Source organism: Octodon degus, unplaced genomic scaffold (genome assembly GCF_000260255.1).
Source record: "Octodon degus isolate 3935 unplaced genomic scaffold, OctDeg1.0 scaffold00229, whole genome shotgun sequence".
Classification (NCBI taxonomy): Eukaryota; Metazoa; Chordata; class Mammalia; order Rodentia; family Octodontidae; genus Octodon; species Octodon degus.
The window spans coordinates 729,721-756,934 of NW_004524805.1; the positions used below are offsets into that span (position 1 = coordinate 729,721).

Genomic DNA, 27,214 nt, shown 5'->3' on the forward strand with positions numbered 1-27,214 from the left:
TTACAAGAAAGAGGAAGAGAATAAAAGTAAATAAGTTTACTGCTGCTATTAAACTTCTAAGTTTCCAATGAACACCACATTCTTATAAAAAGTTACTGTACACAAAGGTAGACAAGACACTATTTCCTCTAAGCCTGTACTATCCTTAGTCTGGTTCAGAACTTATATTGCCCAAATCCTATGCTAAGTGCTTAGTAATATTATTTTGGTTAATTCTTACCATATTCTTGTAGCGAAGATTACAGAGAAATTATACGTAAAACTCTAGCCTGGCAAACAGAACAAAAATGTTGCCCTTTATTACAAATTACTACAGCCTAAACTCAAACTTTGTTATTCCAACATTCACTCTACTGCAGCCAGCTTTTTTCAAAGACTTACTGACTTTTATATGCATTAGCACCAAGAAATCTTCAAAAGGATTCTCACTATCTACTAAATTAAGTTCAAACTCCTTTACCTGTTACTCAAAAACATGCTGTGACATAGCTCCATTTCCCTGCAAATCCCCTCTATTCTCTAAGCACAGTGAATCTTTAGAGAAGAGTTTTAGGACACATAGCAGAAATACTGTTGCCACTTTCTCTGAAGAACCTTATCCTTCAAGACAAAGTAGCAACATTACATCCTTCAGAAAGCTGATGCTCTGGTATATTTGTTGTTCTTCAGTATTCAAAGATGATGAGTACAAGGACTCTCCAAGATTATCAGACTCAATAGATGCTCAAGTGCCTTTTACAAAATAGTAATGTCCTGGGTGTTGTGGTACATACTTGTAATCCCAGCACTTGGGAGGCTGAGGCAGAAGGATCACTATGAGTTGGAAGCCAGCCCAGATTACATGTGAGCTCAAGGCCAGCCTGAACTAAATAGTGAGACCCTGCCTCCATGTCCTCCAAATAAATAAAACTGTGATGTCTGTCTGTGTCTGTCTGTCTGTAATCTACACACATTCTCTTAATCATCTCTAGATTACTTATGATTCCTAGTGCAATATAAATCCTCTGTAAATAGCTATTGTAATATAGTACTTAGAAAATAATGACAAGAGTTTATATATGTTCAATACAGATTCAACCATTTTAGGTCCACTTTTTCACTCCAGTACTAGAAACTGAACCCAGGGCCTTCATGCTAAACTATATTCCCAGCTCTTTTGAAAATCTTATATTCTAAAGATAGGGTCTTGCTAAATTGCCTAAGATGGGATTGAACCTTCCATCTTCTTGCCTTAGTCTTCGAGTGCTGGTATCCAGGCGTTTACCACCATGCCTAAGTTTCAGTCTGTGGCTGGTGTATAACCAACCCATGGTCACAGATGATGAACTATGCTTGTATATAAGCTCTCACACAGAAAAAAAACCCTATTCATTTCTACATCACTATCGTGCCTAATACTGTATTTTACACAAAATTAACTTTCAATAATAGAGAAAATTTCACTACTGAGAAAAATCAGACTTAATATTCATGTAAAATTTCTTCAATTTCTCCTTCCATTTAACCTAATAGTAGTAATAACTCTGCTAATTGCCCCTTTTTGAGTCTTAAATCAACATCTATGAGATAATTCTTTTAAGACCAAACAAATAATGTGGTAAATCATCAGTGACCTAATGCTAAATAGACTGCCTTATATCAAAGTCATTATACATTAACAGTGAAGAAAAATGTAAAGGAGTCAGGCATATACTACAATATTTGAACCATCTGTCAAAATTAATAAATGGGATACACAATTTCTCTGTTTAATTTTGGACAATTTGTAATCGAGGAACTGAATTTTAAAATAAAAAATTATATATATGATAATCTACCCATTTAGTATACACAATCATCTTTTATGGGTTAATTCTGTCTCTAAAGCTAAACTAATAAAAGCATTAAATATCCTTAAAAGCTAATAGACTTTAACTAACTGACCATTCACAAGTACTTTCCTTGGTTAAAAATCTAAGGCATCAGAAAATCTCAGTTGTTAGTTTTGTGTTACATCTGGGACAATTTCAACTATATGACTTTTTTCTCTGACTTTTTAAAGCAATCAAATATTAGCCAATATTAAGCATATTGATAAATACACTTATATTTAAAAATATAGCTAAATTCTTCATATAAAAGATCTGTGATATATTATTTGACTCTACTCAGAAACATTATTTATGACTACTAATTACATCAGTATCTAGCAAAAATGAAGATCTCAAGAGAATTTCTTTCACTAATTTTATTCTATTATTTGTATGTAAATCTCCTAAAGGACTGCTGCTGACATTAATGTTTACTTTTCAGTTAGGACCAGAATACCTTTTGTACACTTATGAGGGTAACTCAGTAGTTAAGTTCAGATTTATTTTTTTATAAGTAGTTTTTGCATTATTTTGCTACTACTAGCAAACAAGTTAGACACATTCCAGACAAAATTTATAAAGTTAATACTATCCACTAATTACCTAAATGTTAGTGATGCTACTGTGTTTCAAGCAAGAAGACTACAAGTTTTGAAAGTAAAGCTGTAGTTATAGATTTCATATTAAAGCATACAGATTTCATATTAAGGCATCTTGACTGGTGCCATGGACTTTAGCATACCTGGAAATAGAAAAATTCAAACTGCAGTTGTTCTTGGCTGGCCCACTGCCATTTTTGCAGCTTACAAATTTTTAATTAAGTAACTGCAGTGAGCTCATCTCTACTGGATACTTCTTTTCCAGGGCAGGTCCAGGAACTGGGTCTGGAGCCTTGAAAGCAGAAGAGAAACTAGAGTAAACTATAGGTAGGCAAAGTAAGAAACCTGACCAGGTAACAATGTAAGATCTAATAGCAATGAAATAGTTCCTAAAGTCTCTAACATAAAATATTATGAAGTAGAAAAGGTTTTTTTCTTTCTTTCTTTCTTTTTTTTTTTTTTTCTTTCCAGTTTTAAGTTACCAGAGGGAAAAAAGCAAACAGCTTCAGTTAAGGCATTCTCTTAATCTACCCAAATCTAGTTTAGATTCTTAATTCTAGAAATTCAAACAGTAGCTTTTATGAAATCCCTAGTGGCTTTTAACAACAGCTTGTACAACAGAGCATCATAGAAAAGCAACAAAATCTATTTTCATTGGTAAAACTAGAATTATAAAGTCCTCATTTTCTGGTCATTTTACAGCTATTTTGTTATTGTAACTGCTACCATTTTTTAACTGCTTCCCTACTTTTCTATGATCAATTCTCAGGGTTTTCTTAAATACTTTAGGATAAATCCAAGCAATGAACTGAATTTCAAGTTTCAAGTTTTAAAAAAGTCCTTGGCCATTCTTTAAGAAGGAGGCAAAGAACAGCTCGTAAGATGTGGTTTTCAACCATACTAGAAATTCTTTTTTCCATTACCAAAATAGATTCAATGATTAAAAAAAACTGTTAGGCCCATATAAAAACAAAAACCAAAAACAAACTTCTAACTACAAAGATTACAGAAATAGTAGAACATTAAAAGTGGTAGACTGCTGTACTAATTAGATTTCTAGGGTCCGGAAATGATGTCCTTATGCTTGCCCCTGGGAGTTTTTCTAAGAAATTCTATAGCAGTCAAAATAAACTAAATTCTCTGCTGTTGTCAAATGTGAAAATTCTAACAAGACAACACACACACACACACACACACACACACACGCGCACACACAGAGCAAACACAGGGATTCAAAGAATTTAACTTCTTAAAGTAGTTAAATTATTGCTAAGTAGTACTTAGCAATACAATAGAAGACTAAAAAATTTTTTTGTGTGAAAAAAATGTCAACTTTCCACCTTGATGGCATGTTGTAGAGAACAAAATTCAAGAAGAAAAGAGACCTAGGTTCAAATCTGATTTTGGCATAGCTTTCAATTATACGTTACAGGAATTTCCTTTTTAAAAATTTTTTTTAAAAAATAAATTTATTTATTTATTTATTTATTTATTTATTTATTTGGTACAAGGCAGCAAATGCAGCTTCAACTGGTAGTGATCCTCCTGTCTCAGCCTCCCCAGTGGTGACATGTGCCAACATGACTGGTTTCATTGGTCAGCATGGCACTTATTCCAGAGCTGGCATGGCATGAAGCACCTAGGTTCTTGTGCTTGCTGGGCAGGCACTCAGACAACTGAGCTAGATATCTCCCTACCCAGAAAGTTCCTATCAAATAAAAACTACTACTCATTTCAATGGACTGTCATGAAATTTAGCTAAAAAGTACATAAAGCACCTAATAGCCTACATTTCTCTCCATTACAAAATATTGAAATCCATTCCTTTGTTCTTGAAAACATAAAAATACATACATTTTCATTTTCATAAATGCAAACCTACGTTTAAGGTTTAATTAAGTGAACTGCATCACATCCAAAACATACAACTATTCCACTGCCTTCAGGATAGCTACATGAGTAAATACACAAGACAGCCCAATTCTGAGAGCTGATTCTAAATAAAAATATAACAACTTACATTTATGCTTTAAAGATAATTAATTCATAGTAAACAAGAAGACAGAATACTTTTTCTCCCAAGGTTAAGAAGAAAATATTTGCTTCAACACAGTTCTTGTTAAAATATTATAAATACTAGAAGACAGAATCTTAAAAAAAGCAATCAATACATGATATAATTTGGGTCTTCGGAAATGCTTTAACAGCAAAGAAAAGCCTTATATGTGGGTAGTAATTATCCTCTTATTGATAGAACAGTGGGTTCCATACAAAATTATTATTTACCAAATATGGCTCAAAGATCATATTGCATGTTCTCTGACATTACCAAGTAATAGAGCAAGTATCACAAGCCACAAGGATTTTTAAAAAACTTGCTCACTAAATATATTCATGCCACAACTTTATTTCAAAATTGTTCTCATTCCAAATGAGATAAGGTTAAATTGGTATATTATTCAGAAAGCAAAGAACAAAACACTTCAGAGAAACCATTATTATGTATTTTAACTATGGCTAAGCCATCACACTGAAATTTCACTATTTATAGTAACAGTCTGGCTTTTCCAGATATACAATGTCATCTACAAATAATAAATTTGTCTCTTTTTCAAAAATCATTATATCTCCATTTTTAAAAATCTAATTATAATGGTTAGCATTCCCAAGACAGTGTTATATGACAGAACCCTAATACATTATTGTTGGGGCTGGAAACCAATATGATCACTCTGGAAAACAGTATGAAGATTTCACAAAACACTAAAAACAAAAATTCCATTTGACCCAGTTATACCTCTTCCAAAAGAGCTAAAGTTGTCAAATTACAATGACACATATATACCCATATTTGTAGCAGCACAGCTCATAACAGCTAAGATCATGAAAGCCCATTTCCCATCAACGGATGAACGGATAATGTGTTATATAAACACAATGGAGTACTACTCAGCCATAAAGGATATGTTTGAGCCATTTGTAGGAAAATGGATGGATCTTGAGGCCACAGTACACTATTAAATGAAATACATCAGTCACAAAGGCTTCAATATCACATGGTTTGTTTAATATGAAAGACCCAAAGTATAAAAAAGTAAGCGAGCAAAATAAAAGAGGTAGATCTTATAGAGATAAGGATGGAATCTGGGGAGGAGGAAGAGGAGAGGGCAGGAAGAGGGCTGGGGGAATAAAAATGGTCAAGATACTTTATATATATTTATCAAACAAGCTCATTGTATCACATCACAAACATATAATGAAAAGGCCTGGTGTGATAGCACAAGTCTATAATCTCGCATGCCTTGCAAGGTTGAGGCAGGATTGCTGTGAGTTTAGAGTTCAAGGCCAGCTGGAATTAAGTGAAAAAAAAAATCTGAAAAAAAAGAAAACTAAATATATTAAAATTAGAAATTTTAGTATTTTACTATTTCTGATAAGAAAATTTTGGCTTCTGGTCTGAGATAATAAAATCTTTGGAATTTATCCTTGGTTTACTAAGAACTCTGGGTAGAAATAAATGTTGAAATCCTCTTCTTCCCCCTTTTGGTATCCCTTAAGAGAGTCCTACCTCCCTCCTACTAACTAATATAAATTAATGTGATCACTACATTTCTAGAATGAATCCCACTTGGTCACAGGATTATTCTGTTAATGTAGCAGGATCCCTCCTAGATTCTATTTGATATTTTATTAGCAGTGTTTGCAACAACTTTTGTGTTGAATTCATTTGTAGTTTTATTTCATTCTTTTAACATGTTATACTGGCTTTGTAAAAAGGACTTGGAATTCTCTAAGTTCTGAAATTATTATATGGAGTTCTAAAAGAGTAAATTTTAAAAAAATCTTTGAAAAAATGAAATTGTTATCTGCGGCTTGAAGCTTTAAAGAATTTAAAGGCAAAAATGTCTTGGCCCCCCCTCCCTCCACATCCTTAGGGAAGGGTCTTGTACCAGTAAGTTTAGCGCTTTCATTTGTGGCTCCAGACCCTATCCTTTGACATTTCTTTTATAAAACCAACACCATTCCAATTTTTCCCTGCAACCTACCAACACATCTAAGTCTTATTCTTCTTAAATACACAACCATGTGTGTATTCATACCACAAAGTTTTTCATCAGTTAAATCTTCTAGTAATTTCACAAGTATTTATTTGCAAAGTTTTATTAAAATTGCTGTTGTAGCCATGCATGGTGGTACAGGTCTGTAATCCTAGCACTTGGGAGGCTGAGGCAGGAGGATTACTGTGAGTTCTAGACCAGACTAAACTACATACTAAGACACTGTATCCAAAAAAAAAGAAAGAAAGAAAGAAAAAGAAAAAAGAAAGAAAGAAAAAAGCTTGTTGTAGGTCCTGCTCTCTATATTTGTCTAGTATGAAGCATCAGCAAGCATCGAAGAAACTGCAATGGGAACATAAGGAATAAACAAGGTAGCTTCTCTTTCTCACCATTCCTGTCTTGCCAAATTTCTCTACTCAGTATTTAGATCATGACCCCAACTTTGTTTAAATCTGCCTTCAAGGTCTCCCTCTTAATAATATCTCTACTAGAATTACCAAATCCAATAATCTCGTCAAGATTCTCATCCACCTCTGCAATCATTTAAGTTCACTGCATATTTTAAGTTTTACTAGATGCTTCCTAACTTAACATATCATTAAATCCTCATGAAACCACTCTGGAAGACTAAGTAGCTATTACTCTGATTTTCCAAGGTTCAGATGATTAAGAAAGTCTTACTAAAATGTTAATAAGTAGTAGAGTAAAAGCCAGGAAGCTGTCTGTAGTTTTCAACCTCCAGGTCCAGGGTTCTTACTTATTGTCCTTAGAGACATAAACTGATAACTTTACTCTTGAAAATTACTTCTTGTGGTCAACACTGTGCAGTCTGCTAGTTTCCTAGGATCTTTAGCTCCAGACTTAAGGTTTGTAAAAGGATGGATAGGAGAGCACAATTATGACATTGATCCTCCACTTTTTTGAAAACTTTGGCATTTCATCTACACTCACATCATAACTTAAGGAGAATCTTATTTATTTATTTATTTATAAGGGGTCACTCAGAAGCCTTCAGGGCAGGTCTGGTTTGGCTTGAGGATGAGGGGATCGAACCACAGCATCCTGAGCCTGATTGCTTTGTTTCAGCAGGCACTTAAACTCCTGAGCTAATGGGGAGGCCCCCTAAGGATTAAGTGTTCTGTCTACCTGATAAAACATTCAATCATAGAATAATGATGAAAAGAGCACTAGATAATCTAATACTTTTTACATAAAAAACAAAGTTGTAGTCACACAAGTCAACAGAATCTGAATAAAAGCTTAGTAAAGACAAAATTTATTATGAATCATATTTGTACATTTAAATATAGTAAACAGAATATTTTAAGAGTAATTATTGAACTCTGCTTCATTTTTGTTAAGATTTGTCTCTATTTTGAATACATTTTAGTTATATGGCAATAGCAATATGTAGGCCTAGTTATCAAAGTATGTTTTAAAATATGCAGAACATCAATAAAGTCAAAATCACTTTTTTTGTGTGTGTACTTTAGGGAAGGGTCTACAGGGTATTCAGGGTCTCACTTAGATTGGACTTGTTAGGGAAGTGCTTCTCCTGTTTACAGCCTCCCAGGTGTTGAGATTACAGGCGCTTGCCACCAAGCCCAGTCTCAACTGCCGCTTCAGCACGCCCCAGGGGTGGGGCTGGCACAGCAGGCCCAGTGATGGAACCCTGGCCCTTGTGCTTGCTTGCAGGCACTTTAATCCACTGAGCTATTTGGCTGGCCCAAGTTAAAATTAATCATATATTTATATGTGGTCTTCACTGCAGATTTTGAAACAAAATCATACCACTACGCTTTCCATCTGAGTTGATGGCTTGACCCAATCTAGCTCCAGCTGGTAGAAAAAGTACAGGCAACTTGTACAGCATTTAGAATTGCACCTGTCAATAACCACTGCTGCTCAACAATGACTACTTCTAAGTCTATTCATACTGTTGTGAATATGGCTAGAGTAATAATTTGACCATATAGAAATCTGTTATGTGCGAAGTATCTCATTCTAGTCCTTATAGTCTTTTTTCCAGGTTTTGTTCCAGTGAGTAGGATAACAGCTCCCACCTAACTAGGGCAACTGCTTTTCCCAATGCAGCAACAAAGATTTCACTAAGTCTTTCGGGCTCCTTTTGGGTTACTAAAAATAAAGCGCTTTAAAAATAAAAATTTATATTTCAAATCTAAGCTGTCAAGCTGATGTAACCATGACACAGTATATGAGAATAAAAGGGAATCTCAGTGAAGCAAAAGCATGTTTATGCATTGTGCTTACACATGCTGAAACTCTTCCACACTAGCTTCTCACTTTTGTCAGAAGCAGCAGTTTCTTTTTAGCCTGAATTCAAAGCAATCTTTAAACTCTTCTACTCTTTCTCCATAAATCGCACCAATTTTACAATCAACATTTTTCAACATAGAACTCCTAAAGGCTCTCCTTCCTGGATATCTCAATCAATAAAGTCAATAAATCATTCTGTAGTTCTAAAACCTAAAAAGTTCAGAAAAGATTTTAAAAAAATGTAGTGCCGTGTTGAAATTCATCTAAAATTCTGACTTGAACTGACTGATGTAAGACTAGTTACAGGCTCAAGTTAGCCTACTTATTGTGAATATTTCCATGTTTCACTGAAAATATTAGTGTTTAATTTCAGCGTGTTGTCTCAGATCTTGCAGATGGGTTATATAATATACAAAATAGAAAACATTTTACTTTATAAAACATAAAAATTTTAAAGTTCCAAAAATAAGCCTCATGTTTTTAGATAAGGCACTGTAGACCTGTACAGTATTATTCTTTCAAGAACATTAATTTAGTTATCCCATTTTTACCTTTCTTCTTGATACTTACAGAGCTGCAAGTATTTCAGCCTGAGCAATACCAAGTTCTATACGTATTCTTTCCATGTATTTTTTGAAATTCTACTCTATCCCTACTGCTACCTCATCTCTACATACAAAATCTAAATGACCAAGCTCTTGGCATACATTCCTAACACTGAGGCCTTCACACTGACATATTAATTACAGTGTAACAGGCTGAAAAATGTTTTTGTCTAGCTACTTAAATAATTCAATTATATAAAACAATTAACTAAAACAGATATATAAGAAGGTTAGGACAGTGATCCTGGAATTATAGATGAATTTCAATTATCTTCAAACTTCAATTTATATACAGTTTTAAGCTGTAGAGCGTTCCTCTTCACTTCTAAAAACCCATAAGCTTTAAAATTTCATAAATTAAACTGTATTTAACTTGTAATTGAAACAAAACAAGTAAAATTTGTAAGACTTCTTTCCTGATTAGCATTAAAAACTCTGCCTGTAGTTTGTCAATGTCTTCTGTAGTTTTTTGCCACTAGATAATGGGTCATGGAATCCTTTGGCAGTCTCTAGAAAGCTAGATTTCTTTTTATAATGGCTTTGAGGGCATTAAAAAAATACCTAGGATTATAAATAAAGACAATTTTTGGGCTGGCCAAACAGATCAGTGGACTAAAGCACCTGCAAGCAGGCACAGGGCCAGGACCTGCCGAGCTGGCTCTGCCCCCGGGGTACCCTGAGCCTGCAATTGATATTGTGTGGGGGTGGCACATGCCTGCAATTCCAGCTTTTGGGAGGCTGTAAACAGGCGATCACTATGAGTCTGATCTAGTAGTGAGATCCTGAACACCCTATAGACCCTCCCCCCCAAAACCCCCTAAAACGATTTTATTTTTTTTTTAGATGTAGAAAAGATTTATTTTTACTGCACTTTTTTTGAACATCAAAGCAGAGGTTTCAAGAATACGATTTTGTGCAAATCTTGCTTACATTCAAGATTATTTTCTGATCATTGTTCAAGTACAGTGAAAATATCAAAGTAGATGAGTGGATTAAATTTTCATTTTTATATTTCTCAGTAAGCATCAATTTTTAAAATTTTTTCCCATAATTTTATTGAGAAATAGCAATGAGACAGTTTCAAACCAAATCGGTAGGACAGTTTCAATAATTAACACATTGCATACTGTCTTCCAGGTGGTTAATTGCTGTACAAGATGTGGACATGATATCCTATTTACAAACACCATTAGAACAAATCCCTCTATTCATTAAGAGGATGTAACTATATATCTATCCTAACCACTTTGAATACCCAGATACCAAATGGACATTCATCTGTATCCCCTTTTTTTGGTTAAGTTCCATCATTTAAATATTATAGGTGTGTAAACTCAGCAAAATATTCTAAAAGAGTTCAGAGGTCCATAATAGTATTGAGTCTTCCGTTTCATTGGCAATGTCAGAAATTGTTGACCTGAGTCCCCTACAGCTCAACATAACAGCATGGCTTTACTTCTTATACTTCATTTTTATACTTTTCTGCTGGATGGTTAAGACCAAGGTAAAGCAGGACCGATGCAACATGAGTTGTAGCTTTTGGGTCTAATAAGGACAGTGAAATCCCCTCAGGATTTATCTTGAGATAAATCCTGAGATTGTAGAACCTTTGTCAGTGTCAGCCATGTGGATGAGTCATGGCCATTGCTTGGCCAATATGCTCTTTGTGAAAGCCTGAGAGAATGTTTTCTCTCCATGTGACTCTCCTTAGGCACACTCTACATCATCGATCACTTTCCTCTTTGGCCCCATAACCTCCTTGATCAGAAAATTTGGGAGACTACCGAGTTACATGACGTTACAGTACAAGTTCTCATATGCCCTGAGTCTTAATTGACCTTGGAAGGCTAGGGCCAAAATGTTGGCTTTCCTTGCAGCCCTCCTTTTTCTCTAATTTAGTTCTGCAAACTTAGGTTGTTAACCATCCACAAGACAAACTTATTGTTATTACCATACAACCTAGGCTGTTAAGTTTAACCTCACTATCTGTCTGAATATCAAACATCTTAGGCATAACATGGAACAGCTATTTTTCATCAAGTATTGATATGCTGAACTTAAGTCCCTATAGAATATGATGAAAAAACATTTAAATAAGAAACGATTTTAAATGTATGAAATAAAATATAATTACCAAAAAACCCCCAATGATACCAAAAGTTACCTTATGTGTGATATATTTTTACCTATTAACATATAACATAAAATTTAACAGGAGTCTAAACACAACCATAATTCTGAGACAGTAATATGCATAAATCATATCTAAAGATACAATTATAAAGTAGTACAGAAAATTATCTGCATTTTTATTAGTAGTAGTAAGAATAGGCACTGCTAATACTGTGGTCTACTGCTTAAAATCATAATGCTAAATCAATTACAAATTAATACAAATAACTTCTCATCCAATGAAAACCCTTCTAAATTCTTTGGTCTGATTTCTTCAGGGCCATTCAGCCAATACTAAAATCTCTCTACTAAATCTACCTACCTGGGGACCGGGGAGATGGCTCAGTAGAATAAGCACTTCCCTGGCAAGTGCAAGGGCCTGAGTTCAATCCCCGGTTCTGCCAAAAAAAAAAAAAAAAAAAAAAAAATCTACCTACCTGTATTTTCCACCAGTCCCCACAACCTGAGAAATCAAGTCAGGTTTGAACATGTTCAAACTCTCCATGCTTAGAATGTCATTTCTACACTCTTGATGCCTATTAAAATTGTAAATGCCTCTTCAAAACCAACTCCAGTTTCATCTCCCTTTAAATCCTTTTTCTCCTGCTTCAGCACATAGAGGCACTGTTCCTAGAACACTAATAACACTCCTAAGGTTCAACAGTTTATGATTTGACATTTAATTACTCTGTCAGAGTCCCACTTTTTTTTTTTTTTTATTATTAAGAGTTCCACCTCTGTGTCTCTTCAAAGTTATACAATCTCTGGGGACATAAGCTATATGCTTAAATATAGGTCATTACCTATATATTACATAGGCAAGTAAACCATACTTCATAAGTAAAATGCTCTCAAGAAATCAAGTGTTGCAAGTTCAATTGTTTGGCAGCTTGACTACCAAAAAATACATTAAGAGAAGGCCCAAAATCCCACTCAACAGCTAAAAAGAACATTATAAAGTTAAGTTTATGGTTTACCTTTATGAGAACATAGGTACCACATTTATTTTTTAGTAAGGCATTTACCGGACAGAAATGAACAAGTAATAAACTATTATGGTTAACTGTGTGTACTTAAGAAATTTAGAGGGGCTGGGGAGATGGCTCAGTAGAATAAGTGCTTCCCTTGCAAGCACAAGGGCCTGAGTTCAATTCCTGGTTCCACCAAAATAAATAAATAAATAAATAAATAAATAAATAAAAAGTTTAAAAGTTTAAGCTACTCAGCAAGGAGCCTGGGTCCTCACTTTACAAATATCCTGAGCCTGGGCAAGAGGAGGGCACAGAGATGGTGTGAGTGCTACACCCACCCTAGGATGGGCAGCCTCCATACAATATATAGAAGGAATTTTTGCTGTCTTCTGCCTTGAGTGTTGGCCCTGTGCCATGCCACCCTGCTTTGCAGCCAGCTGATTATGGACTGAAATGTCTACAAACTCTGAGCTAAATAAATATTTCTTTCCTTAATTTTGGGCATGTGGTATTTTGTCTAGGTAAGAGAGAAAAATAAGACAAATCAAGGAAAGAATGAAAGCAGGCATAAATCAGTAGTACCTCACTCCAAAAATCTGCTAAGCATTTACATGCCAGGTAAGATTCTAGAGTTCATGGATTCAATTCGCACAGTAACTTAGTGCCAGGCATTGGTCTAGAACCTGGTGTTCTTGACTTATTCTGAAACTCGGACACTAAAAGCTGTTTCTATCATCCAAGAAATGGCTTATTATGAAAACTTGGGTTGTATTATGTGTGAGGTCCCCTATTCCAGAAGGCAACAAAATATAAAATTATTAAATACATTCAGTTATAAATAGCTGCATCTCTGTATAAATATAGGTACTTTAAATCTTCATATAAAATATATAAAAAGCAGGTGGGGGAAAGTTTCAATAGTCTTATGGAAGCATTTTTTAACCTAATGGTACTTGATATTTAAGGTGTTACTTTACTCAATGATTAATATTAGAATCACAAATACTCCATATAGTTTTACTTTTCTTGAAACAACTCTGCCAGTTGCCTCATTTATTTTATATAAAAAACTAAAATAAACTACCAGTTTCCTGAAGGTGGTACTGGGTGGTGATACTGACAATAATATATTTATTTTAGCTTTAAGAGTAGAACAAAAGAGGATATAAATGTGGTAAGAAAGAATTGTTCCACATACCTTTAAACCGCTACTGTTGATTATGACTAAAAAGAAAGAACTTTTTCCTAAAGGAAAGTTCTTAGTTTAATAGCAATGGAATTCAGACAGTGATGGAGAAAGAAAGGATGGGACTAGAATAAATAAACAACCTAACTATACCTGCTACCAATCTAAATTTGTCCAAAATTTAACTCACTGCCTCTTACTCAATAATGTATTTTTTAAAAATAATGTATTTCTATTAATTATAAATAACATGAGTATGAAGCTAGAAACCAAAGTCAGGTCTCCAATGTGTTTTCCTTTCCTATATAACCAATGGCATAGTTTTACTGATCATTCCTGAAAAAAAAAAAAAAAAAAATGTCTTGCATTCATTCTCTTTCTTCTACTTCCACACCACCATATTCTTGTCTGTTACCTGGACACACTACACAATAACTTATTAGGTAGTTTACTCTTAAGTCTTTCTAAATTATATTTCACAGTGGGAACAAACTTAAAAGCTGTCTAAAATGCAAGTTGAATCATAACAATCTTCTCCCCAAGACAGGGAAGAGATGTTTTTTACACAGTTATACTGAACTGAGTTGCAGTAGGAAATGTTAACACTAAGGGCTATCTAGGGAATAATAGGAATAGATTATACAGTTTTAAAAATAATCATAGCATTTCTATTAACAGATTATATTTAATAAATGCTTGGTACTAGGCCAAATGATTTAGAATGTACTTATTTAAGAATTCAGGGGCCGGGAAGTTGGCTCAGTGGAATAAGCGCTTCCCTGGCAAGCGCAAGGACCTGAGTTCAATCCCCAGTTCTAAAAAAAAAAAAAAAAAAAAGAATTCAAATAATCACATAAGACAGATAACTCTGTATTAGACTCAGATGACTATACATGATTCTCTCACTAAAGAAAGGTTTATTTACCTAGTTCTCTTCACCCCTTATTCCGTAAAATACTTAAGAGTACTAAACTCTCTTATGATGCTGGTATAAACAATACCAGGGAAGGTACTTCTTCCTTTAAGTTTTATTAATTTGTCATGGACAAACATCATCGTTATCTCTATCTACACCCCCCCCCCAACACACACAGTAGTCTGGAAACAAAAGTACCATAGCTTTAAATTTATATTAGTGGGCCAGGGAGATAGCTCAATAGAATAAGTGCTTGACTGGCAAGCACAGGTTCTTGAGTTCAATCCCCAGGATCAAACAAAACAAAACAAAACACAAAAAACCAACAACGAAAAAAACTTGGCCTAACCTCTACAATCGAACTGCACACAGGGTAAAGGACTAGAGGGAAGGCAGATGATTTTTCTTTTATAATTCGCACAGAAGGGCTGCCCAAATAGCTCAGCAGATTAGAGTGCCTGCAGGCAGATCAGAGTGCCTGCAGGGGTAGGGGCCAGGGGTTCCATTCCCTAGGCCTGCTGTGCCGGCCCTGCCCCCGGGGCACGCTGAGATTGCAATTGAGACTGGGCATGGTGGCGAGCAACTGTAATCCTAGCTCTTGGGAGGCTATAAACAGGCAGATCATTATGAGTCTGATCTAGTAGTGAGACCCTGTATACCCTTCCCTAAAATTTAAAAAAAAAAAGTGCACAGAAAACGTCCTGAAACATGTTACTACTTATTCAATAAACCTAACCTAGTACTCATTCAACGTAAGAAGTTTGGTCTTTAAAATTCAAATGTCGGCTGGGGAGATATCTCAGTAGAATAAGTTTGCCTGGCAAGTGCAAAGTCCTGAGTTCAATCCCTGGTACTTAAAAAAAAAAAAAAAAAAAAAAATCACATGTATTTGCAGAAATCCATTACCATTAGGGGTGAAACAACAAAGGGCAAATTACATGCTTCACTGATTACCTTAGCAACAGCAGTATGCATGGATAGGTACATTTTCTAGCAGTGAAATGCTTGTTTAAAAGCATCAAAGTTATGAGTGGAAAAAATGTTGAACCATAATTCATACTCTGGAATGTAAAAATTCACTTTCCAAAATGAGCAAATCTAGCTTACAACTTGGGTTGTCTGTGTTCATTTACTCCACAAATATTTAGCAACAGTTCACATGCTAAGGCATTATATGAATGCTATAAAAATGAGTATTTAGAGGGAAACACTGAAAAGTAAAGAGATAATTATAATACAACTTGGTGACTCCTACAATAGATATAAATAAAAGCAATATATAAATTATCAATAAGAAAATATACTTAGCTAATGATTAGTTGTAACAGAAAAAAAATAGCATTTAAAAATATTTTCCAGAAAACGTCAACATAAAGTAAACAACTGTGGGAAACTCAGAAGACACATCTATTCACTAAGACTCTATGACAGAGGCTCACTTTCCTTTCACCAGTTATTTCTAGCTTTAAGTAACTCCTTGCTAGCTGTGCTGCACTTCTGTTTTTGATTTATCCTTCTGGCTGGTTTTATCTGCAAGAGAAATGCTGTCACAGAAAGTTATGTGGGCACCTAAACTCTTTTTCACAATTCTCATAGTGCAACTTCATTTTATAAATATTTAGAAAAAAATTCTGAAAATTAGGAAAACACTTTTAGATGACTACTATTGTAGCCATCTACCTATCAAGTCAGTAAGGTTAAATATATATTAAAGTAAATACAGCTGCCAAAATTATCTTTCAATCACATACTTTCTGGAGTACTTAATGGCAGATACACAATATTGATAACTAGAGCCAATCCAATTTTTTCCTAAGTTCTTTACATACTAGGGCAGTGGTGGCGCACCTATGGTACATGTGCTGCAGACAGATGTTTGTTATCATTCAAAGTTCTCAAAGGTTCATCATTACTGTGCTAGGAGAACCTAACATTTTACTAATAAACCTTAAGTGAGGATATAGTAAAGGCAAATTTTCTTTCTGTTGCCACCCGAGTGGTACTATCACTTTTTATCTGGATTATTACAACAACTTTCCAATATGTTTTCTTGTTCACCTCTTTTTGCTCCATCCTCAATCTAGATTCCACACATAGCAAATATTAAAAAGAAAAGCTATCAGTTAAAAAAGCCAGATAATATCATTTGTTATACAAAAAGAATATGACAAAATTCAAGACCAGTCATGATAAAAACTCTTAATAAACTAACAATATGGAGGAAATTTTTTAACCTAACAAATAGTACCTACAAAAATACCTACAGCTATCATATACTGAATGGTAAAAGGTATTTCCCTCATAAGCTCAATCTCACCATTTCTAGAAAACATGGAACTGAAATTACTGGTCAGAGAGTTAAGGCAAGAAAAATAAATAAATGCTATATAGGTTGGAAGAATTAAAATTAACTGTATGTGAAGGGCTGGCCAGATTGCTCATCAGACTAAAACACCAGTTTAGGCAGATGCAGTGGCTGGGGTTTGATCCCTGGTGTGCCTGAGGCATGCTGAGATGGTGACTGAGACCGTGAGTGGTGGCATGTGCCTATAATCCCAGCTCTTGGGAGGCTGAATACTGGTGGATCACTACGAGTCCAATCTGTGTAGTGGGACCCTGTAGACTTACTAAAACTACAAAACAAAATCAAAAGACAAAAACAAAAACAAAAAACTTAACTGTGCAATCTACTTAAAAACTAAATGGGTAATTTATCAACGTCTCAGGGGTACAAGGTTTCCCCATAGAAATAAATCATATGGCCATATACTAATAATGAACAATTAGTAATTAAAATTAAAAATAACCACTTACAAAACACTTAACAAAATCTAAGTACGGATCTAACAAAATATGCATAGGGTGTGTAAGACAGAAACAGTGCTAATGAAAGAAATCAAAGACTTAAGTAAATGCAGACATACCACATTCATGGACTGAAAGATTCAACAAAATAAAAGTCAAACTCCTTTCACACTGACCCACAGATTTAATGCAATTGCCCAAGTCTCAGCAATACAGTTTTATAGATTCTAAGTTTTACATGGAAAAGAACTACAATAGGCAAGAACATTTCTGGAAGATAAAGTTGAAGAAACATTTTAAAGAGTTCTATATAGTCATGGTAACCAAGATAGTATGGTACAAACAAAGGAACAGACATACAGATCAATGGAAAAGACTAGAGAATCCAGAAAGACTCTCACAATCATGGGCACCAGATCTTTGAGAGATGCAGAAGTCTTGTCTTTTCAACAAATAATATTGGAACAACTGACTACAGACTTTGCTTAGAGGTTATAAAAAGAAGTCACATCCTAGGAGAAAATATTTTTAAATCATTTACTCAACAAAAGACTTGGGACCCCTAATATGTAAAAATACCTCTTTAAATTTCATGAGAAGAAAATAAATAAGTCAAGTAAAATACAGGCAAAACACTACACTACACTACATGAAAGCAGTACATGAAAATATGTTTAACATCATTAGCCATTAGGAGAACGCAAATTATGCTGCAATGAAATGTCACACATTAGACTAGCTGAAGTGAAAAATACTGACAATACCATGTGCTGGTGAGGATGTAGTGAAACTGTATTTCTTGTGTTACTGGTGGGAATGAAAAAAGTTATAACTACCCTGCCAAAGCCAGGCCACTTTTTAGACAGTTAAATATAATATTTATAGTTCAGTGCAACAACTGCACTCCTGGAGACTTACATAATGTACTTTTATATTCACTGAAGACTTGTTTTTGCAGTCCCCCAAAGCCTTCAAATTGGTGCTTACATGGGACAACAGAATATTTCTCAACATTAATAAGGAATAAATGATGATATATATGCAACAGTTTGGGCCTTATGCACATTATTATTATTTTCTTCTGTATTTAGGACAGACACTACAGGGTCTCATTATATAGATAGGGCTTGTAGTGATCCTCCTGTTTTCAGCTTCCTAAGTGCTGGGATGACAGGTACTCACCACCATACCCAGTCTCAATCTCCTTCTCAGTGTGCCCTGGGGGCGGGGCTGGCAAGGCAAGCTGAGTGAGGATGGAACCTGGCTGCTGTGTCTGCATAAGCAGGCGCTTTAGTCCACTGAGCCATCAGGCCGGCCCCACATTACGTTCAATGATAAAAGTTTATCTTAAAAGGTAAAATAATGTATGATTTTTTTAATGTAATATTCTCAAAGTTACAGAATTATACCATTAAGAGAACAAATTAGTTGTTGCAAGAGGTTATAAAGGGAAAGGCAAGACTATAACAGGGTAAAAAAGTTTCTGGTGATAAACATTTCTATAGCCTGACTGAGATAAATGTTAAAGAACTATACACAAAATAAGTGTTCCCTGCCACACACACAAAAAAAATCCAATAAATAATCATATGCTAAGAAATGTTGGGAGGGCAAATTAAGTTGCATCTTAAAACCCTTACTGGCTTCCCATTTCATCTTGAATACAATCTTATACAATCTAAAAATCTTAAACAATAAACATACATCCACTGGGATGTCATCTACCGTTCTGCTCCCTCCCTCATTTCCAAAGTATAATGGCCTTCCAGCTTCTGGTGGATGGCAAGGAAAGCTCCCATTAGAAGGCTCTGTATGTGCATTTCCTTCTATTTAGAAAGCTCTTCCCTTTATCACTTCACTGAAGTATCTGCTAAAACATCTAATAAGAAACCTTTTGATTCCTGCCATATAAAGTATCTTATTTTTTTCTTCTGTCTGTGGAAACCTTAAAATCAAACAAAACTCAAACATCTTTCTCATCTGCTACTCCCTTGGTCAATTCTGCATTGGTGCATGTCATAACTGTGCACCTAGGACAGCAAGCCAGGGCATGTATGACTCTCACCTTTACTTCACAATCAGTGTTTCTTTCTCAAGACTATCATTTACTTTTTTCCTTAATTACCCCATTACCAGTCTTAATTCCCATCCTCATCAACTCTCAAACAGGTGGATTCTAAGGCTTGCCTCTTCCAATTTTTTCTAAAGTATTCTCTTCACTGCAGATAGTCTTTTTACAGCATTAAGAACTTACCTTTCATCATTAATAGGATGAAGTCAAATTTTCTTTACAGAGTATACAAGTATTTTCATGATGTCTTCTAATTTTTCATCTTACTTCCTATTAACCCAGAAATGAAGCTTAATGCATTGCAGAACAATCACAATTATTAATGATATGTTTCCTTCCTACTTTTACGCTTCAGGAATACTGTTTTTCTGTTTGAAATGACCTCTTGCCCCTCAGTCTGTACATTTCTTCCTTGTCTGACACATACTCATATTAAGTGTCATGTTTTCTATGAAGATTTTCTTGGCGGTACCAGGGTTGAACTCAGGACCTTGCACTTGCCAGGCAGGTGCCTATGCTGCTGAGCTATATCCCTGGCCCCTCTTAAGATTTTTCTACCGTATCTTTTCACCTATAAAATCAGGTATATTCTTCTGAGTTCCTAAGATACTTTATACTTACTATCGTCACATTTGTAACAATATAAATGCTCATTTGCAAACATATCTCAAGGACAACAACCATCTTACCAATCTGCCCATATATTATACCTAGCAAAGGATCTGACACACAGCAGGAACTCAAAACTACTGAGTTAAAATAACAAAGAATGTTGCAATAAATTATCATGAAGAGTGAATAAGGCAAAATTTCTTAGGCCGGCAGCTCTTTTGCATAGATATGCTTTAGAAGTTCTTTCAAATTTTTCTTGTTCTTTTAGTCATGTGATACTCCTACAAAAGTTGAAATACTTACTGGTGTGTAGGTTAGTTCAACTAAGATTACCAGCTCAATTTTCCCTTCTTATTCTACTTACAGAACTTTAGTATAACAGTACTGACAGTCATCCTTCAAAGTATGGTATGTGACTGTTCATGTGAGGTAAATCTCATGAAAAGAACAAGGTGTCTCACTGAGGTCAGCCAATCACTCAGCTAGAAAAATCTCAAAGAGTAAGCAAGCCCAATCCATGTATTCCAGTGGGCGTACCTTTATATATTAAAAGGCAGAATCACCACATGTAGAAGTGGGAATTTTCTTTTGAAATCCCCATTTCAATGTGTTGTTATTTCCTAGAAAATCAGAACAAAAGTGGCAAAAATATTTAGGTGTACATGCTGGTCAGAGTAAACAGCAACAGTTGCTACAATGCAAATATGTAACAACCTTATTTCCAGTAACTTTTATTTGACTCTGGTCCTTCAGATATTTCTTTGTGCATATTTTCTCTTCAATTCTAGTAACTGCTTAACTGTGATACTTACATGTATCTGCTTAAGTTCTAAAGAGTACATGTTCCTGTTTACCACGTCATTATAAAAAAAAAACCAACTGTGAACCTAGGATAGTGGCACACATCTATAATTCTAGCACTTGGGAGGCTGAGGCAGAGGGACCTTGGAGAGTTCAAGACCAGCTTGGACTAGATTGTCTCAAAAAAACAAACACAAAACACAAACACAAAACCAAACCCGAACTCCAAACCAAACAAACAGCAATTGTACCGCAATTGTACTTGACCAAAATAGAACATGCATTTTGTTCTGAATTATTTTTTACAAGTAAAAATCTTCTTGCCTATAAGCTATCTTCTTTACAATTCTTTTTCTCTGATGACTTTGCACCAGTAAAAACCTATGATCTATGAAAGTATAAAATATAGTCCACAAAATGTCAAGAACATGGAAGTAAATATCTACACAATAGGCTTCCTACTATAGATTTAAATATTAATTTTTGACCAGGGATATAGTTTAGCAGTATAGCACCTGCCTGGTAAGCGCAAGGTTCTGAGTTTGAGTCTCACACTAAAAATAAGTAACTTTTTAGGAGGATATTTCTTCAGTTTAAATTTTTGTGCAATGTATTATTGGCCTTGCTGCATGGATGACAAACTGTTACAAACTGTAAAATTGATTTGTTAACCCAATTATTATTGGCATTGTGACCCATCTGAAAGAATTTGAAAATGTTAAGTTTTCAAAATAATGATTTTTGATAAAGCTGAAACAAAAAATGTTGAAAAAGAGGGTCTCTGAATATTGTTTAAAACTGCCCTATATAGTTTCATAATTTGGTAACATATACCCTTACATAAATTAACTGAGATAAATATTTTATCATATATTTTATAAACAATGCTTTTTTGGCATCATTTAATTTTAGAACATTACATATCACATACTTTTTATTAGTCACAAAATGTAGTAACATGAAATTGTAATCCAAAAATTTTGTGACTATAGTAGTAGGATATGTATAAAAAATATACTTTCAATTTTGTCAGTGAATTTTGCTTCATGTATATTAGTCTTTGAAGTTGAATTGTATAGTTACATATATAACTACAAAATGTTTATATATGTAAATTTTCACAATGTAGGGTTTCCAAAAGAAAATGTTTCATGTAACATTCTTTTTTTTGGGGGGGGGACCGGGGATTGAACTCTGGCCCTTGCACTTGCCAGGCAAGCACTTATTCTACTGAGCTATCTCCCTGGCCCCAGCAACATTCTTTTATATTTTAATTTCATTTACTTGTGAATTAGAATTACCTTTCCAAAATATAATTTTATTAATAACTTTACAAAGTATAAAGTTGTAATTCTCTTTTTGAAAGAAATACAAACATTTATTTCAGAAGAGCAATTTCAATATTATATGTTTATGAACAGTTTTCCTGGAATGTACAATATTTTACTGGATGTATCTTAAAGACTTCAAAGAAAAAAACAAAAACAAAATAATGGTATTTGATCAAAACAAAAATGAAACTTTCGTGCAGATGCATACAATCCTTTTATTAAGAACAAAACTATTTGGCTGTAAAACAAGACTAAAAAGACCAATATGTATCTCATAATTCTTTCTGCAATAATAACATTATTTATACAATAGTTTTAATGACTGGATTCCCATCATCTGTGCTCCTGACTTTTATAGGTGCACAAAAACTACACAGGTGTAAGACTATAAAGCATATTACTCACAGAATAAGAGATTTGATATCATTACAGAATATTCTAAATATACTTAATGCAATTTAGTTTTAAAAACTATTTTAATTGCAACTATATTGTTAGTAGCTTTGTATTTCTTTTCTTCCCCTTCATCAGATTTTACTGGTACATTTTAGATACATAAAATGATCACATTCATCATACAGAATTTCTACCTGTACACGATACAACCTGATTCTTCTTTCTCATTCCCTTGCCCTCCCTTCAACCTCTCCTCCCTATCCATTACAAAAGCTTTGTTTCCATTTTTTCCTTTTCTCTCTCTCCCCCTTTTCTTATCTCCCTTCTTTTGTTCCCTTCCCCCATTGAACATTTTTTTTTTCCTATTTCACAATCCCTAACATACATTTTGGTTCTTCTTTACACTTTCAGTTTCTCATACCAGAGAAACAATGCAGTATTTATACACATGTCCAATTGATTTCACTTAAAGAGTATGGTCTCAAGGTGCATCCATTTACTAAGGAATGTTTTAAGATCATCCTTCTTTGTGGCACAGTAGTACTCCATTATATTAAAAAAAACCCATATCTTCTTTAACCATTCATGTGTTGACAGGGATTTGGGCTGTTTCCAAGATTTGGCTATTACAAACTGTACTGCTACAAACATGAGAGTACCTACACTGCTATTTGTATTTCAATAAGTTGTCTACATCACACCAGGAAGATTTCTGAATATTAGTGAATAATCAATGAAAAATGGTATCATTTAAGCTATTTATTACTAACAAGGTACTATTTATTTAACACTATTAGGTGAGCAAAATACAGCAATCCTATCAGTTCAATAATGGATTAAGACAAAAATTCTAGAAAAAAAGCAAAAGATAATTATAAATAATTCAACGATAAGCAAGGGGACATATATTACTGTTTCCCTTCTGAATGTTAATTACAAAAGAAAAGTATGTTACTGAAACACTTGCAAAAAGCTAGCCATCAATTTAAGAAAAATGAACAAGGATTAATGATATAAATTAGCAGTTTTATAGATATTTAACTTCATAGTAGAAGTTTCAATATCTAATCCATGCCAATTTGAAATGCTTTTCCTATATAAAACTAAATCATAAATCAGGCATTTATGACTAACTTCAAATTGAAAATGAGTTTCCCTCAGAGGCAGGTATAAAAATAGAAGAAATTAATAACCTGCATGCTTATTTTGTATTTTTAAAAAGCAATGTTTTATTTCATCCTTTGTCTTAAATTTTTGAATAGTAAAATGTGCAGAAATTATTTTTCCTTTATTTCAATTGTTGAGGGAAAGAAAAGATACCCTAAAAGGAAAACCTAACAAAGAAAATTCTGAGAATGAAATCATCTCTCCTTAAACTACATATCCAAGATAATTACAACAAGAGTTCAACCTGTTTTATTTCAAAGATTATTACTATATTTTACAATTACACCGTTAAATAAAAGGCGATCAAAATGAGATGGTGATCACTATGCGGGTCGTACTGTAGTTAGAAAAACTGACTTAAAAGCACAGGATGGACTGTGGGTAGAGCTCTGCGATAGAGCACTTGCCTAGTAAATATGAAATGCTAAATTACCAGCACTGTGTTGGTAGGGGGGAGCACAGGATATCATAGGATAGATCTTACATTTTGAGTTGCTACTTACTGATGGCTACTAGTTATCAGGCAGATACTGTGTTAGATAACAAAAGACATATAGAAAATGTAGTTAACATTACCATGCAAGGTAGTTATTACAATTCTTATTTTTCTAAAGGAAAATCCTTGGTTCAAAGAGTTTGAATGGTAACTAAGATCACATAGCTACATTTAGCAACAGAATTCAGATTTAAACTGGATTCCTGTTTCAAGCCTAGGTACTGCATATCACTGATCCTCCAGATAGTAAAACTATGATTTAATTAAAGCAGTAGAGATAGACAATCTGATCAATTAACAGAAAATCAATAATAATTAATTCAGCTGCTGAGAGAATTAAATAATCAGTTAAACTTCCTTCTACTCTTACCCCTGAAGTTCACAGGATTAACTTTTGCTTTTGTTGATTTACCTGCTTAAACAAAACTTGCTTGATATATGATTAATATTCTGCAAGGTCAAGTTGCTGATTTTAAGTTTTTATTTGTATCAGTAATTGATTTCTTTCAATGATGAGGAAAGAAAAATCATTCTGTCGAACTGCCACTGACTCTGTTGATGAAACAAACTATTATCTTTGAGTGGCTGGCTGACAAATTGACAGAAAGCAAACTTTATTTTTTTTGCAGCCCGCCCCCCCCCACCCGTTGCCTTCAGGGCAGGTCTGGTTTGGCTTGAGGATGAGGGGATTCAACCACAACATCCTGAGCCCGACTGCTTTGTTTCAGCAGGCACTGAAACACCTGACCTAATGGGCAGGCCCACAAACTTAAATTTGATAACACTAAAAGCTTAACACACTAAGGTATTGTAGATCAAAAGAATTTTCCTTAATGTAAATAAAAATCTCAGAGTAAAACTTTAAGCTAAGATTCACAATAATATTTAATTATATAATAGTATTATTAATAGTATTATTTAATACAGTGATATATTATTATTAAAAACAAGAAAACTGCCAGGTGAAGGGATACAAGCCTGTAATCCCAGCACTTGGGAGGCTGAGGCAGGATGGCTGGAGTTTGTGCCAGCCTGAATTATAAAGCTAGACTGTCTCAAAAACAGAAGAAAAACAAAAGCAACAAGGAAACACAAAAAATAAATCATAGGGCCAGTGAGACAGCTCAGCAGACTTGCGTAAGCAACCACAGGGACCAGGTTTGATCCTGGTATAGCAGGCCATGTGGACCCAGCCCCAGGGCAAGCACTGAGCCAGCCACTGAGTCCAGGCATGGTGGCTCATGCCTGTACTCCCAGTGCTGCAGAGGCTGAAAATAGGAGGATCACTACAAGTCTGAGCTGCAGTGCAAGACCCTGTACCAAATACATTCAAATAAATAAATAAATAAATAAATAAATAAATAAAATCACAGGAGCAACAAGATATTTAATTGTACGTACATATAATACTTCACATTTTCAAAGTTATATTGTGGCATATCAAATTTGAATATAAAGCATCTTATATGTGTTCTGTGGGTAATTTTTTTTCTTCATCCTCTTTTTACTGGTGTATGACACATAATAAATACATTCATCATGGAGAACTGCTACATATACATATTTCCCATATCCTTTTTACTTCCCCTTCTCTTCACCATCTTCCCTCTTCCTAGATCCCCTTTCCACCGCCATAGTCTAGCTCCCTGCCATTTCCTATTATCTTTTATTTGCTCCTAAATTATTTATAGTTAGGGTTTCTGAAAACCCATGTGATATTTAACCCTTTGTAGGTGGCTATTTTTTTTTTTAAACTCTGGAAATATTTTGTGTAAATGGCTAAGGGATTTAGAAAATCACAAGAACAACTTCCTAATTCTCTAGTAATTATTCATTAGACAGAGAATAACAGGAAAATAAAGACTGGTGCTAAATGAGGGATACTATTAAAATGTGTAATGGGATGTTTTTATTTTTTGTGGAAACATAAGTACTCCCCACATTATAGGAATATAAGTAAATAACTGAACAATTTAATTCATAAAGCCTTAAAAATCTATAGTTCAGTGAAATTGCTGTAAAAGAATAAACTTGACTGTTAGTTAAGAGCATATAATTATGCACGAAAGGCCAAAGGTCTAAAGCACCTGCTTAGGCAAGCTTAGGCAAGCGTGCAGAGACCTCAGTTTGATCTCCAACACCACATGCTATACTAGCCCTGCCCCCGGTGTGGGCTGAGGTCCCCCCAAAATGCATAAATTATTTTTTCTATTCTGCTTTTAAAAACTGCTATTCCCCCTTTTCACATACATACCAACATCATAGGAACAGAATAATGAACAGTAATCTAGCTGCAAATTATCCATTTTTTTTTTCTTTCAATTACTTGGATTTTTCCCTCAAAGTTCTGGCTAGACTTTTTCTTTAAGAAAATGGCATTCAAAATACTTTGCATAACATTTTAGTCTGAGCTTTAAACTAAGGACGTAACTTAAGTCCAGGGCAGCTATAACTTGTCAGATTCAGTTTATTACCAAAAGGAGTTGTGATATATGAAAAAAGTTATGACTAAAAACCATTCAACAAGACTAGGTGTGGTGGCACATGCCTGTAATCCCAGCTCTTGGGAGGCTGTAAACAGGCGGATCACTACAAGTCCAATCGAGTAGTGAGACCCTGAACACCTGTAGACCCTGCCCTAAAATACAATGAGAAAAAAAAGGAAACTAAAAACCATTTAACAATTAATATACCAAATTCCTAGCTATTAAGGCCTTGCACTGACCAGATTGTGAAGTAGTGGCTGAAAGGAAAATAAGATGTGGTTTAACCCTGAAAAGCTCAATTTAGTGATTACTGAGTATAAAAATGAAAATAAACATTGTAATTTGTTTTTTTTTTGTTTTTTGTTTTTTTTAAAATTATTTATTTATTTTTATTACATTTATTTATTGTGTGTGT

The 27,214-nt window shown here is 34.3% G+C and overlaps 1 protein-coding gene across 4 annotated transcripts in view; it reads right to left on the reverse strand.

Moving 5' to 3' along the window:
- Tab2 (TGF-beta activated kinase 1/MAP3K7 binding protein 2) overlaps positions 1-27,214 on the reverse strand; it is an 89,651-nt gene that overhangs the window by 57,013 nt on the left and 5,424 nt on the right. For 3 of the 4 annotated variants that reach the window (XM_023705773.1, XM_023705775.1, XM_023705776.1), the window contains exon 2: positions 2,593-2,741. The exons of the other annotated variant lie outside the window; for it this stretch is intronic. The gene's annotated coding sequence lies outside the window, so the exon portion shown is untranslated. The remainder of the gene's footprint in view (positions 1-2,592; positions 2,742-27,214) is intronic. 4 annotated transcript variants of the gene reach the window in all.